Source organism: Cornus florida, unplaced genomic scaffold (genome assembly GCF_030987335.1).
Source record: "Cornus florida cultivar Cherokee Brave unplaced genomic scaffold, ASM3098733v1 CherokeeBrave_3.0.0_Hap2_Chr04, whole genome shotgun sequence".
NCBI classification, from domain to species: Eukaryota; Viridiplantae; Streptophyta; class Magnoliopsida; order Cornales; family Cornaceae; genus Cornus; species Cornus florida.
The window spans coordinates 57308972-57325487 of NW_026775574.1; positions in this window are offsets into that span (position 1 = coordinate 57308972).

Consider the following 16516-nt stretch of genomic DNA (forward strand, 5'->3'; position numbering starts at 1 on the left):
TGTCCGTAAAATTTGGGCTTTCATTTGCGAGCATGGCTCCAAAGAATTATTTGCGTTAAGATTTTGTTTGTTTGCGTTAAGATTTTGTTTGTTTCGACGTAAAATATTTTTTTTAAAAAATAAATTTTTTTTTTTTCAGGTAATATATATATATATATATATATATATATATATACCTTGTCAGTATTTGGTAAATATTTATGTCGAAATTGAGGTCGAGGTCATCGGACGGGGCATATAAAATAACTTGTTGAAAATTTATTGATAAATTATTTTTGTTAAATTTTAATATTTTTTTTTCTTTGTAAATATTTTATAATAACCAAACACCATAAGAGAATAATAATAAAAAAATAAAAAAATTAAATATTTAACGTCCAAACAAACGGAGACTAAACAGAAATTGAACTTTATCCAAATTTTGTCTTGATTCTGCTTATCAAGACTTTCTAATGATTCAGCCTAATGGCTCAATTGCTCTAGAGTTATATAGAAGTTATCAATTGTAAGGGTGGATAAATATGGCTATTTTTTACCCTAAGTAGTTCTTCAGCTTTATTTTCTCATTATTATAGAAGTGGTATGCATATTCTTTCGAGGTCCAAAATTCTTGAGACGTTTGGAAAATCCAACTATGGTAATGGGTTTTATTTTGCATTTGTAATTGGACCATTGTATTGAGAAAAGTGAATTTTATTCTTTTTTTTCTTCTTAGTTGGTACTCACACACACGTTTTTCCACCGAGACTTGAACCTTGACGTCTCATTGATTCTAAATTTATTCTTATCGAAAGATAAAAAAGTATTATGTAATTAGTTAACTCTTTTAATCAAGTTAATGTCTAAATAAATATATTTTGGAACATTCAAAATAGAAAGCTAGACAAAAATTTTATAACCAACGGATTCGCTCAATAACAAAATAAATTGGAAGCATTGTTCTATTATCATCATATCTGTTAGGATTTATATGCCCTGGCATAGCCAATTCCTATCTGGATTATAGTGACATATGTTCCTGACATATCTGAAATATTTATGATTTATATAATTGGTGAATTCAATGTATTATGTTTCGATTCACTATGAGATTGATAGTGTCCATGTAATTACAAGAAATATTTATATAAATGTATGTGATCGCAATCAATGCATGATATATAAATAGTAATTATAAATTGTTCATAGTCGGTAATTATGGATGGACTCATAATTAATTAAGACTTGAACTGGATCCGCGTTAGGTTGAGATATATTGCGAGAGCCGTCGTATGCAATTACTCCCTATCACCGTCATGGCATTAGACTCTTAAGCATGAGAAAAGTATAGACTCTTTTATTAATTAATAATTACTTTGATTTGTTCGGCGGATTCTTCGGGATCCTTAGACCGACACTTTGGGTAGTTATGTAATTAATAGTTAGAGGGTTATATTTTCAATATTTGCATCATTGCTACTTGTATTTATTTTGTATTGATTATGGTTGATCACAAAGTAAATTCGAAGGCCTTCGTGTGCTTTTAGACAAAATGATTTATTATATATTTATTTATTTAAATTATTATTTTTGTCAAACAAATGTTTTATTGTGATCGAGTCAGAAATAATCAGAGGTACCAAAATAGATATATTAATTAAGTAGTCGGATTGATGGCTTTATTTATCCGATAACTAATTATGTATAGAGGGGTCAAAGTGCAATATTGACTTAGAGGTTATTTATTATTTAATTGGAGTTCAATTAATTTCTTTTAGTGGAGTAGAAATTAATTTATGAATTAATTGAATTGGGTCCATGGACCGGGCCAATTATTAATTCATTGTAACTAATAAAATAATAGGCCCAATGGATTCTCACTCATAGCCCAACTTGATATTGGAATCATATTAGATTTGAGACATATGAATTAGAGATGGAGAAGGATTTGTTGTTTCCTTTTCTTTATTTTTATGTTGCCTATAAATATACATGGTCTATGTATATTTTAGGGGGTGATTTTTAATGAGAAGGAAAAAGGAATTTATTTTCTCTCTCTAGAAAATTAGGGTTTATGTTCTCATCTAATGGAGGCTCCCACAAGCCTAGTTTTCCAAGGTCATTCATGGAGGCTTATGAGTGATTCCTAAAGGCAAAACAATTACCAAAAAGATGGAGATCTAAGAAGAAGGCATCTTGCTAAGGGATCTACAATAAGTGAGAACATTCACTTTAGAGGAAAGTTTTAAAGGTTTACTCAGACCTTTGATGTAAGTATTCAATCTGTTAATTGAATAACACATCATATTTTTATTTTTGCGTAAAACTTGTCTTTATGTGATGAATCAAGATCTATGAATCAAAATCCCTCGAAAAGTTTTTAAAACTTGCACGTTTCCCAACAGTGGTATCAGAGCATGGTTTGATTCATTACTAGAGATCATGATTTTATGAAAATCATCATTCATGGATCCAAAATTATATTCATATATATTTTTATTGATGTATGTTGATGTATGATTTAATATGTTGATATATATTGATACATGATGATGTATGAATAATTGTGAATGAATGTTATGTATGGTTGGGCCATGGATGAAGCTTATAGGAATATTGAATGTAATTTTATCTTTGGATGAATGTAATTAAGGCTTTGATTTAGCCGTTTGAAGGTTCAATGATGTAATTTATTTTTCCCATTGTATTTCAAGTTGTAAATATTTTTAAAGCCATGTAATATTCATCAAAGGATGCTATGAAGCTTCAAGAAGGTCCAAAAGGGTTAAATTATGCTTCAGTAATTTTCTGGAATTTTTCCGAATTTTTTGGAATTTTTCTGGAATTTTTTGAGACTTAATTTAATTTTCTGGGAATTTTTCTGATTTTTCTGGAATTTTTCGGCGTTTTTCCGGTGGCCGGAGCATCGTTGGCGGCGAGAAGAGGCGTCGGAGGAGGCTGAAATCAGATGTAGTGCATGTGGGGTGAGCCTGGCGCGTGAGGAACACACGCCAGGAGGTGACATATGCTGGCGCGTGCATTGCACGCGCCAGCCAAGGTTGTATGGCTTCCACGCGCGTGCAGGCGCGTGGAGGCGCGTCCCAGGCGCCCCAGGAGCGTGCCAGCGCGTGGGGGCGTGTGCCTTCACCTGCAGCATACCCCAGGCGCGTGTGGGGCCCTCCAGGCGCGTTCTAAGCGGTGTTTTGCTTCTCCTGGTGCGTACCAGCCTTATGTGGGTATTTGCAAGCCGATGGATGATCTTCCCGCGATAGTTAGAGTAATTAAATGTTAAAAGCTGATTCCATTGGCCGTTTTATTTGTTTTATCTGTTATTTATTTATTTATGCAATGTATGAAATGCATGGAATATATAATTGTTAATTAATTATTATTCATGCATTGGATCCATGATATTTATTTAAATGGCTTGATTTACATTAATTAAATTATGAAAATTAATTGGATTAGATTACTAATTAATTTGATGGCACTTATTGGGAAACGAAAAATTATTTTTGAAAATTATTTTTAAAGTGTGCCTCCAATTAAATATTAGTGAATCATTTAAAAGTCCAATTATTTTCTAAATTTAATTGGATTAAAATCAAGACATTTTGCATGCATTATATCATGTAAATGAATAAAATGAAAACCCTAATTATGAATGATTAAAAATTGAGTGGGAGGGGGAATTTTTATACATTGCCCCATGGCCTTCGTTATTAACACCATTGTAATTATATCTTCAAAAATAAGGCCCCACGCATGATTTGAAGAGTCTTAATATTACAAGAATGGTTATCTCATAAAAATAATAATATTAAATGTTCATTGTAATTAGATCTTTAAAAATAAGGCCCTACGCATGATTTAAAGAATCTAGATTATAATGACAAGATATTTAATGTTTTATTTTTTATTAGAGCTTTAATAACGTTATACACTCAATCTAAAATCAATAGTGTTAGCTCCCCAACGAAGTGGTCTACACTAGGTGATTTTAGAAAGGCTAAACATAATCGGGAATTATTTCATATAGATAGACAAGACATTGTCTTAAGAAATATGGAGATGATGGGATTTGCCCGCCAATAACAATAATGAACTTCGCCAACCGAATAAGTTATTGGTGTATTGGTTATCCGATTTTTCATGCAGTGGTTAAGGGACCCACATATTATTTTAATGGAAGTTCTCACCTAATAGCAAATGAATCTCTACAATAGTAATAATGAACTCCTCCAACATGATAAGTTATTGACATATTGATTGGTTGATTTATTATGCTACAGAGTTGAGGGACCCACATTAATTAAAAGGGATTGTTCACCAATAATGATAATGATCTCTTGTTCGATTGAGATTTATTATATTATGTGGTAAACAAATTCATTTTAATTTTAAATATGCATGACAGTATTAATAATTCACCTTGCATATTGTATGAATGCATTTATATTCAGATTAATTATGTCTAATCCAGTTTATCTGCTTGCTTACATATTCAATGTAACTGGATCTCATTAATATTGACTGAGAAAGGAACTTAGATATTTTATTCACAATGTAAGGGTACAAATGTATTTACTACTTCTAAACCTAATCCTTTTACTTTAAGATACCCAAGAGAACATTAATGCTTTGAATAAGTGAAATAAGGCAAATGAGATGACTTGGTGCAATATTCTAGAGTTTATCTCGAATACGCTCCAAAGCTAACATTTACATTATTTTATTTTCTTCAAGCATCATGTTAAAATTTAATAAGATGTTTTGGTGAGATTAGATAGAGAGTATGCCAAAGTACTATGTCAGACTTGAATAGCATCAAGATAGCCTAAGGAACTCCAGTATGAAATTGAATTTTGAAAAATGATTGTTTATTATTTAAAAATTAGCTGGAGATCAATAAGGTTGACTTGGGTGGTAAGTTTCAAGTTGACATGATTATTGCCTTATTACCAAACTCGTTCGACTCTGTTAGAGTGAACTAAATAAGGAATCAGTTTGAGTTTACACTCGCTGATATTCTTATAGAATTGGTAACAGAGGAAGGGATAATCAAGAGTATGGGTGTTCCTATCAATCTAACCTAGTCTATACCATCTTCTTCTAGGCCCAAGTGGACGGGCAAAGCAAAGAAGAAGGATGATAATAGGACTAGGCTAGCACAAAACATGGGTATTCAAAAAGGTTAAAGGGAATAAGGTAGTGTATGTTGAGGGCGAAGAAAACTGTTTCTTTTGTCGCTAACTAAAACACTAAAGAACGAACTGTTTAAGCAATGACATGGCATAGGAAAATATATATTTAATCATTGAGCCATGTTATGTGGTTGCGTCTATTAATTCCTGATGGATAGATTCTGGAGCCACTAAATATGTTTGCAATTTATTGTAAGGATTTCAGGAATCCAGAAGCCTTGATGATATGGATATATATTTATCTTTTGACCTGATGCCAATGTTGTAGTTAAGTCAGTGGGAGTATTACATCTGAAATTAGAGAGTATGAGGATATTAGGATTAGAGAACTATCTTTATGCACAGAAGTGAAACGCAATCTCATTCTTATTTCACTTTTGGTTTATAAAAACTGTGTTGTTATTTTGTAAAACTGGTTTTATAAAATTGAATAGATATGCGATTGCTTCTGGTGCATTAAAAGATGGTTAATATACTATAATCACAAACTCTTAAGATTTGCAGGATGTAGAAACTAATGTTACATCTTCTAGATTGAATGTTAAGAGAAAAATTGTTATTCCTGACTCATTGTATTTTTAATGTCTATTTTTGGGTTGTTATCAATCAAAATAAGATTCAAAGATTGGTCAAAGAAGGTTAATTACCTAGTGAGGCAGGGGAGCCTAAACCAAACTTGTGAACCCTGTTTTGAAGGATAGATAACTCTTAGGGCTTAATCAGCCAGATGAAATAGACATAAAGGACAATTGGAGTTGGTACACATTGACACGTGTGGTCTTATGAACATCCAAGCAAGATTACTCACGTTTTGGATAAGTTTATCTGATGCAACACAAGTCTTAAACTCTTGGTATTTTCTGAGAAGGTTAAGACTGATGTGGAACACATATTAGGTAAACTTATCAAGACACTTCGATCTGATCGAGGATATGAGTATTTCTTGGGATAGTGCAAAGACTATATGGTCAATGAGGGTATTATGTACCAGTTTTCCGCAATTGACGCTAAATGTATTTAGGTGTCAAATAGGAATAACAGAATTCCACTTAACATGGTTAGATCTATGATCAGCTATGCTACATTATCTATTTCATTTAAGAGTTTAGCGTTAATGACATCGATGCGCATTATGAACTGCATTCCATCTTAGTCTGTCTCAAGGATACCGTTGAGCTGTGTTTTTTACTAAATATTAGTTTGAATCATATGCACATATGGGGTAGTCTTGTATATGTGCGCTTGATATGGACAAGTAAGTTGGAAGCTGATCATAGGCATGCTAGATTTGATAGCTACTCTAAATGTCACTAGGATGGATTATTTTATGATCTCAAAGATAAAAGTTGATTGTTTTCACTCACTGTTTATCTATAGGAGAATCATATTATGAATCACATACCTAGTAGCATAATGTTAGAGAATTTGGTATGAGTACCAGATGTACCACATGTGAACACACTTATTATAGAGATTGAGAATAATATATGAATTCCTTATTGATGCGTTAGCATCATCTACTACACAGATTCTTGCATCGGTACATTGATGTAGTGGGAGGATTATCATCCAATTCGACAGAATCATGTTTTTAGGTGAGACCATTATGGACCCAGTAAGCTACACGGAAGCTATACGGAAGCGTGAACCGATGTGGATACAGATCGTTTTGGTGAGTTACTATGAAATCAGAGTTGGAATCTATGTATTCTAATAAATTCTGGGATCTTGTAGAACTTTCTAGTAGGGTGATTCCTATGGAAGGCAAGTTAATCTACAAAAAGATACCAGAAGATTTCTTAGTGAATAAATCATAAGTGTACAAGGGAATGTCATTATTTTTCTAATTCTATATATATTGATGACATCCTACTCATTTAGAATGATGTGGAAGTTTTGTCATCAATAAAGAGGTAGTTGTTCAATTACTTTTAAATGAAGGATTTTCAGGATGTAAGCTAGATTCCTAGGATCAAGCTTTTGCAAGATCAGGGTAAAAGGAAAATAGGCTTATCTTAATAATCCTACATTGATAAAGTTTTGACCAGGTTTGGTATGCATAACTCAAAGAATGAGTTCTTGCTTTATTGATATGGATGCCTCTCTCTAGTAAGTAGTTTTTCAAGACTATCAAAGGAGATTGAGCAAATGAGACTGGAACAATATGTTTCGGCATATGAGAGTCTCATATATGCCATGGTCTATACCAAACAGGACATCCGCTACATAGTAGGGATAGTCAGTAGAGATCAGTCCAATACTGGACTTGACAACTGGTTTATTGTGAAAAATATCATTAAGTACCTAAGGAGAACCAATGATATCATATTCATTTATGGATGTGATGATATGGTCCTAGTCAGGTATGCTAGTTCTGATTTTCAATCAGAAGTAGATACTATGAGGTTCATGACTTAGTGTATGTTCATTTAATGGAAGGGAGATCAGTTGGTAGATTGTTAAGCAGATTTCAACTGCTGACTCAAACCTGTAGGTGGAATATATTGCAGCCTTAAAGGCGGCAAAGGAAGCCTATTAGTTTGATCTCACTGATTTAGAGGTTGTGGAGTATACTAGCCTGCCTATTGAGCTATGTTGTGACAATAGTGCAGAAGTAGTCCAAACCAATGACCCAAGGTTCCATAGAGGAACAAGATACACTGAGAGGAAGTATCATGTTCTACATGATATTGTCCGGCAAGAAAATGTACTTGTAGTTAGAATATTGCATTGGAACACAACTTTATTGATCCATTATCAAAGGTGTCATTGATCAATAATTTTGATCATCATCTGGATAACATTGGAGTTATGTGCAATTTGAATTGGCTATGAGGGCAAGTGGGAGCTGTTGGGATTTATATGCCCTGGCATAGCCAATTCCTATCTGGATTATAGTGACATATGTTCCTGACATATCTGAAATATTTATGATTTATATAATTGGTGAATTCAATATATTATGTTTCGATTCACTATGAGATTGATAGTGCCCATGTAATTACAAGAAATATTTATATATATGTATGTGATGGCAATCAATGCATGATATATAAATAGTAATTATAAATTGTTCATAGTCGGTAATTATGGATGGACTCATAATTAATTAAGACTTGAACTGGATCCGCGTTAGGTTGAGATATATTGCGAGAGCTGTCGTATGCAATTACTCCCTATCACCGTCATGGCATTAGACTCTTAAGCATGAGAAAAGTATAGACTCTTTTATTAATTAATAATTACTTTGATTTGTTCGGCGGATTCTTCGGGATCCTTAGACCGACACTTTGGGTAGTTATGTAATTAATAGTTAGAGGGTTATATTTTCAATATTTGCATCATTGCTACTTGTATTTATTTTGTATTGATTATGGCTGATCACAAAGTAAATTCGAAGGCCTTCGTGTGTTTTTAGACAAAATGATTTATTATATATTTATTTATTTAAATTATTATTTTTGTCAAACAAATGTTTTATTGTGATCGAGCCAGAAATAATCAGAGGTACCAAAATAGATATATTAATTAAGTAGTCGGATTGATGGCTTTATTTATCCGATAACTAATTATGCATAGAGGGGTCAAAGTGCAATATTGACTTAGAGGTTATTTATTATTTAATTGGAGTTCAATTAATTTCTTTTAGTGGAGTAGAAATTAATTTATGAATTAATTGAATTGGGTCCATGGACCGGGCCAATTATTAATTCATTGTAGCCAATAAAATAATAGGCCCAATGGATTCTCACTCATAGCCCAACTTGATATTGGAATCATATTAGATTTGAGATATATGAATTAGAGATGGAGAAGGATTTGTTGTTTCCTTTTCTTTATTTTTATGTTGCCTATGAATATACATGGTCTATGTATATTTTAGGGAGTGATTTTTAATGAGAAGGAAAAAGGAATTTATTTTCTCTCTCTAGAAAATTAGGGTTTATGTTCTCATCTAATGGAGGCTCCCACAAACCTAGTTTTCCAAGGTCATTCATGGAGGCTTATGAGTGATTCCTAAAGGCAAAACAATTACCAAAAAGATGGGATCCAAGAAGAAGGCATCTTGCTAAGGGATCTACAATAAGTGAGAACATTCACTTTAGAGGAAAGTTTTAAAGGTTTACTCAGACCTTTGATGTAAGTATTCAATCTGTTAATTGAATGACACATCATATTTTTATTTTTGCGTAAAACTTGTCTTTATGTGATGAATCAAGATCTATGAATCAAAATCCCTCGAAAAGTTTTTAAAACTTGCACGTTTCCCAACAATATCAACAAGATAATTCTAGAATTGCGTGAGGTTACTTTTGATCCGATCAAATAAAATAAGGAAAAATAATCCTTTTCATCTATTTATTACTGTATTTTATTTTTTTTACAATTCTTTCATAAAAGAAAGAGAGAGATTCAGCCCCGGCGTGAGAACCTAATTTAAAAACAAATAAAAAAATAAAATTGTCAACAATCCTGTGAGGACCAAGTGTATATATATATATATATATATATATATATATATATATATATATATATATATATTTCCTTCCCTTTTATATTTATTTTTTTTAATTACATTTTGTTATATTGTGGGGCCTAGGTTGACTAGTGAGTGAGATATGTGTGGATGAGAATGTGTGTGATATGTATATGTGTGTTTGTTTAGAGAGAGAAAGTGGAAAACAAACCAAATCCTCTCATTTCTCCCATTCCACCGGTACTCTTTCTTCTCTCCCCCATTCTTTTCTTTTTCATTTTACTTTAACCATTTCTCCACCATTTCATCTCCAATCTTTGAGATTTTGAGTTTGCCATAGAAGGGAAGTTGACGGGGACTACAAGAGGTACAAAACCCCTCAATCAATTTCGAATTTGGAGCACATTTTTCCTTTGGAGTAGCTAGGGTTTGCTCTTAGCATGAGGTAGGGGTTTATTGTACTTATAACCTAGGAATCCTTGGAATTTTATGATCATTGTGTGAGTTATGCATACACTTGTGTGTGTGTGTGTTGGATTAGAGAGCTTATATAATGATGTAATTACATGTCCATAATGTTTTATTGAGTTCTTATGTTAATTTTTATGTGTAACATATTATTTGTTTCATTTTTGATATTGTTGTTGTTTATTAAAGTATTAGATTTTAGTGTATACAATTACTTGTAATTAAAGTGTCTTATATATTGTGGTTGTTCATGGATTTTTATATATTTGTTATCTTGTAATGGTTAATTTTAAAGATGTACATTTCTACAATGACATTAAACTTTTACATATTTGAAATTTGATATAATAACAATATGAAATCACATGACTTTAAAATACCCAATTTGTTAACATTGCATCAAAGAGTATGTCATTATAGTGATTTGGACTATAGGACATGGATTGTGTGATTAGTATAATTTATGTGTGCATGTGAAGTGTAATTTGGACATATCATGGTATATGGATTATTTTGTGGACTTGTTTGTTGATTTTGGAAGATACTCGGGGGTTGTTACTTTAAGAATGCGAGAGCTTGGCGCTCACGGGTGAAACATGAGTTTCCCCACTTTATATTGGCCAATCGGTTAGTTTGCGGTGGACTAATAATCCGAAAATGACTATTTTTATTTAGGCGCATAGTATGACTATGTGACTGGAAGTGTGGGTGTATTCCGAGTTATCCCATTAATTGATTTCGACTTTTATTTTCAAGTTGACATTTATGTGTTATTGCAACTTGTGAATTTATGTACATTACACTATACTCCCTTCGTCCTATAAAAAGTGTCACTTTCAGGGAACCGTGACTCTCACAAATTGAACTGACACGATTCCCGAAACATGACACTATTTTTGAGACGGAGGTAGTATTATTTATGTTTATCTTGATGAATGAATTAATATTATTTATGCTAGACTAGGATGATCCTATTTAGGTTCCCCTTGAGACTAAATGTTAGGGAGTATGTTCCTTGTATTGTATGGCCATGCAATGTTTGTAAAATTTTGAGAAACCTAGTTTATATTCATGAAACATTCCTACGGAGCAATTCGTTGTTCACCCCCATTGATTCTTATATTTTTTAGGAAAGGGCATTGCCCAGGAGGAGGTTCCTCGTCCCTAACTTGATTAAGATCTTGGCAACATTTTTGAGCTATGTGTGATAATTATGACATCCATTGTGTGGCTTACTTTTGGACTTGTATTTTGACACATGGTGTACTTTGGATATTATAATTGATGATATGTTTGTAATATTCTTTTGGAGGAGGGAAATGATTTAGGAACTCACTCATCTACCATTTGAAGTTCTTATGGAATTTCCTCCTTTATCTTTTTTCTTGTAATCCCATAATATTATTTCTTACTTTATGGATAGTAATGAGGTTACGGAGGCTAAAACTTTTATTTGGATCATATATATTGTTTAGAAGCCATGCTCATGAAACTATAGTGAATGCATGTGTTGAAACTCATTTAGTAATATAATTTTATTTAAATGTTTCATTACAAATTATTACTAATATTATCATCACTATTATTATAATAATAATTATTATGGTTATTATTATTATTACTATTTTTGATGAAATCATGATCAGTATATTTACGTGTCCATGTATATTCAAGATAAGTTTAATAATTGACTTTCTCAGTGAGGCCACTTATTGTTGTTATACATGTCAGACTATGAAACCATTTATTGCCACACATTGGATTATTGTCATATATATATATATATTTAGATTCATTTTAGTATTATCAGTTAATGCCATGTGGTCCCTATGTGATATGTATATGTGATGGATTTCATTTTTGGCAAGTATCAGGCCATTGTTTACGCAACTCCACTATGTATGTTGTGGTTTAAAAGCTTAATCCACTACTGTGATGACAACCAAATTAGTCCACCTGCAACCATATGTGTCTATTTTAGGCTACCTAATTGACTAAATGATATTCACTTAATTAATTAATTAATTATTAATAATATTATTTTTATTCTTATTTACTTATTATTTATTTACTCAAATGAACCTATTTATTTTTATTTATTTTACTTTCTTTTCTTTGCTATCCGAGTCATGGGATTTTGGGGCATGACAAATCCTCTAATGTGAAAACAGAAAACTGAAAAAGTTTGTGACACCCAGATATGATAAAATCAGAAACTCTCTCTATCTCGAATTACTGTCTTGATACATAATTTAATGTTTTGAAATAAAAAATGTATGTGTGTGTGTGTGTGTATATATATATATAAACATTAGATATGGATGATATTAATCAAGAAATTTTTTCTATAGATATATATATATAGCATGCATGGTGGAGGTTAGACAAAACATAGAAAAAAGTGCACAAACGTAATAAGCAAAATAAAGAGAACAATCAACGATGAGCAAAATTCTGAGAAATATATCGAATTACGGAATTGGCCCATTTCTTGTTGGGTTTTAGTCACAAATACCCAAACCAAATCGATCAAAACTGTTCTCCTTCGATACGGTTTAAGCGGGTTGATTGGTTCAATTCAGTTCTAATTTTGTTGGAATCTTGAGAACCAGATCAGTTTCAATTATTCCAAAACAAATCGAATCCAAATCGTTTGCATCACTTTCTCCTCCTTTCCTTGTTGCAAGATAAGTCACATAAAACAGGCATACAAGTGAGAGCGAAGTGTGCTCAGACCGTGAGAGCAGCATCCAAAATTGTGTGACTTAGATAAACAGTCAGTAAACAAAGAAAAGAATTGGGATGTGCCTAAAAAAATGGAGGATAATCAATACAAATCAACATTCTTCAATCAATATATAAATAAGACACCAACAAATCAATATTTATTCACATCAACGACCAACAAGCATGAATATTTTCGATCTACCAATATAATCAAGGCCACTGTATTAAATAATACTCGAGGCACACCCTTCAACATGGACTTTTTCATGGATACGTAACCATTGATCTCCAAAAAATAATGAGACCATTAGGATTGGTTTAGGTCATGGTTTAGAGAAAAAAAAATCAAATTATTCCAACCGAATCGTGATATTTATACATATACATAATTGAATTCATTTGATTGGATGATAACATGCATTTCTAACAATAAGATTTCATCACATCTAATCAAGGCTTTTTTTTTTTTTTTGATAAGTAAGAATTTTATAAAAAAGCGCTAAAAAGGGGAACGAATCCTATGGAAACTGTTGGCACCAAAACTTGGCAGTCACCTCAGCTGTGATGTGGACCGTGAAGAGTTGACAAGTGTGCAATATTATTCAAAGAAGAGTCTGCCAATACAGAGACAAGATGAGAAAATCTAGGGAATCAATTCAAAGATGGTCATTGATTTAAAAAGGAAGGCTTAGAGATTTAGTTACAATAAATAACTAAATCCCTATGAAGCAGGACTATTAGTTAAAGACGGAAGGTAGTAGAAGATGGCAGTCGTGATGTGGACAAAGCTAAACAAGGCAAGTGGTATTTACGAGTATTTAATAATGGGTTTAAAAGGGAATACTACCGCTATCAGAATATGGAAATTGCTAAAAATTAGCAAACTTTATAGCAACAAGAACTGACCAAATTGAAGGAATTCGTAGATAACAGAGAAGGGTATTCGGCTGAGGAAACTGAAAGCATCGATATTGAAGGCAAAGTACACAGGGTTTGACTCAGTTTGAATTACGAAAGGAAGGAATCAAGGGTAGAGAGATATTTTAGCAAGAAATAAAGATAGATTGGTTCATTAAAACTTCTATAAATAGAAGTATTGTAATCCTATTCCAAATCGTCCAGCACCAACTACAAATCAGCATGAATCAAAAATTCATCAAATGACTCAGCGTCATCTTTATCTTCAATTCATTTGTCCAAATGGCAAGTTTCATTTGAAGAAACTAAGTTCCAGTAACTTATTCTTCTTTTGCAATGCTTAATTATGCTATTTACAAATTTAATCTTTGTTTTATGCAACGAATTCAAATGACAAATCTTTGATTAGATTCATGTCAATTTAATTCGGCCTATTATATTCCATTGCACCATTACTTTTCAGTCCATTTCATTTCAGCCATCTTTATTTTAAAGTCAATTTAAATTCAGCCAGTTCATTTAAATTACTTTATTTTTCATTGCATTTTACTTCTTTAAACACCTTAGATAAAAAGTCCTTACTATAAACAAGGCAGAAAAAGAACCTTGCTGGGAGTTCTTACTAGTCTGTTTCACACATAATCGCTTGGTAGTCAGCCATCGGGAAAAGGGATAGGTTGGTGTTCGAATCTATAATTTTTGAGTGTTTTTGTACAAATACTCTAGTACACCCGCAAAGAGTCCATCGATCGGCGTAAACCATGCGAACATATTTTGGCACGCCCGGTGGGACCACTAGTGGGTGTTTAGAAGAGGCAAAAATGCCACCACGGCTTACGAAAAATTCCAAGGCCGTGGTTACTGATGAAGATTTGGAGGAAGGACATCAGCCAACTCAAGCTAAGAACTCTACATCTAGTCCTACTGATGAGTTAGCGGTGATGCAAACACAAGTGAGCTCATTGGTAGATGCAATGGGAAGGATGCGTGCACGTTATAATGACATGCATGAAACTATGTCCCAACTTTCAACTGTTATTTTGAACAAGCCAACTCAAGCTAGTAACTCCAATAATTAGGAATCGGCTCTTCAGCCAAATCCGTCACAACCTACTCGGCCGGAGAGGGCTGTTGAATTATCACAGCAATGGCCACGAGTAATGATTTTCCAACCAGGTGCAACATCAAGTTAGCCGGCTCATACACCACCAACCTAGGCAAAGAACCACCCGCAACCCACCGTGTCAGGTTTTAATCAGCCGCTAGTAGTAGCTCCGCGGCCACAGGTAATTCCACCAAACCCTCCTCGAGTACCTTTGAACTTGGAGGGCAATTAGATTAGGTGAAGACCCCCAAATCCACTGTATAATCATGTGCAGCCACAGCCAGGGCTCGGGGGGCAGAATATGGCTAATCAACCATATGATTGGCCAAATTATTATTAACCAGCGGCTAATCAGCCGCCAGTTTTTAATCAGGTACCACCAGTAGTAAATCAGCCATCTCAAGTCATGTTAGATAGAAGACAATTAGTTGATTTACTTACCCAAGAGTACGGCCTAGGACTTAGAGGTGCCGGCCAACCAATTTATAGAACTCCATATCCAGAAGTGGTAGACCAAGTTGAGTTCCCTAGAGGATATAAAGTTCCTAACTTTGTAACCTTTAGTGGCGAAGGGAGTCAATCGACTGTGGAACACATTAGCCGCTTCATAGTTCAATGTGGAAAGGCCAGTGTGAGCCCTTGGTTAAAATTAAGACTTTTTCCTAACTCATTGACAGGGGCAGCTTTTTCATGGTATATTCGTTTACCTCCTGACTTTGTTTTTAATTGGCCATAGATGGAGGAGTTATTTCACAATCAGTTCTACCGCATGGAGACAGAACCAACTCTGGTTGATTTATCCAGGCTGAGCCAATTGCCTAGTGAATCGGTCGAGACATTCATTGCAAGGTTTAGGTTGGCAAGATTAAGACGTCGTGTACCTCTTCCAGAACAGGAGTACATTCGTTTAGCTTTGAACGGCCTTGATTTTGAACTCCGGAAGAGGTTTGAAGGAGTCCCATTTCGTGACATGTATGACCTGGCCGAGAAAGCTACCAGGTATGAGTTAGTCCTCAAGGAGGAAAATGAACGAAAGAATTCCTTGGAAGGTACGTACTATAGGGATCCCAATTATAAAGTTTTTTCAACCGATGTGGTTGAAGAAGAAGATCTTGATGCTAATCTTGCTGAAATTATTATTAAAAAGCCTTATGTATGTGAGGCTTTGACAAAACCGAAGGCATCTACCAGTGGTACTCAGCCATCGACTTCATCGGCCAGGAAGGGTACGACCGATATTGGTAAGGTTTATATGTTTGACTTGGCCAAGACAGAACAAAATTTTGATCATTTGTTGGCCAACAAACAAATTGTTCTACCAAAAGGACACAATATACCATCAACCAATAAATCCAAAGGAAAAGAGTTCTGCAAATTTCATAATTCATGGAATCATACTACTAACAATTGTTATGTATTTAGAAATGTATTGTAGAAAGCAATTGATGAAGGTGTATTGAAATTTCCTGAAAAGATGCCAGACGTGATAGGGGTTGATGGTGATCCATTCCTTAATATTGTGAATAGCAATGTAATCAGCCTAGCATTTGAAAAAGCCGCTGATAACGATAAGCAAGAAAGATCACTAAAAGTTCTTGGTAGTTCGTCATCGGCTAGCAGCGATGAGCAGAAGGTAAA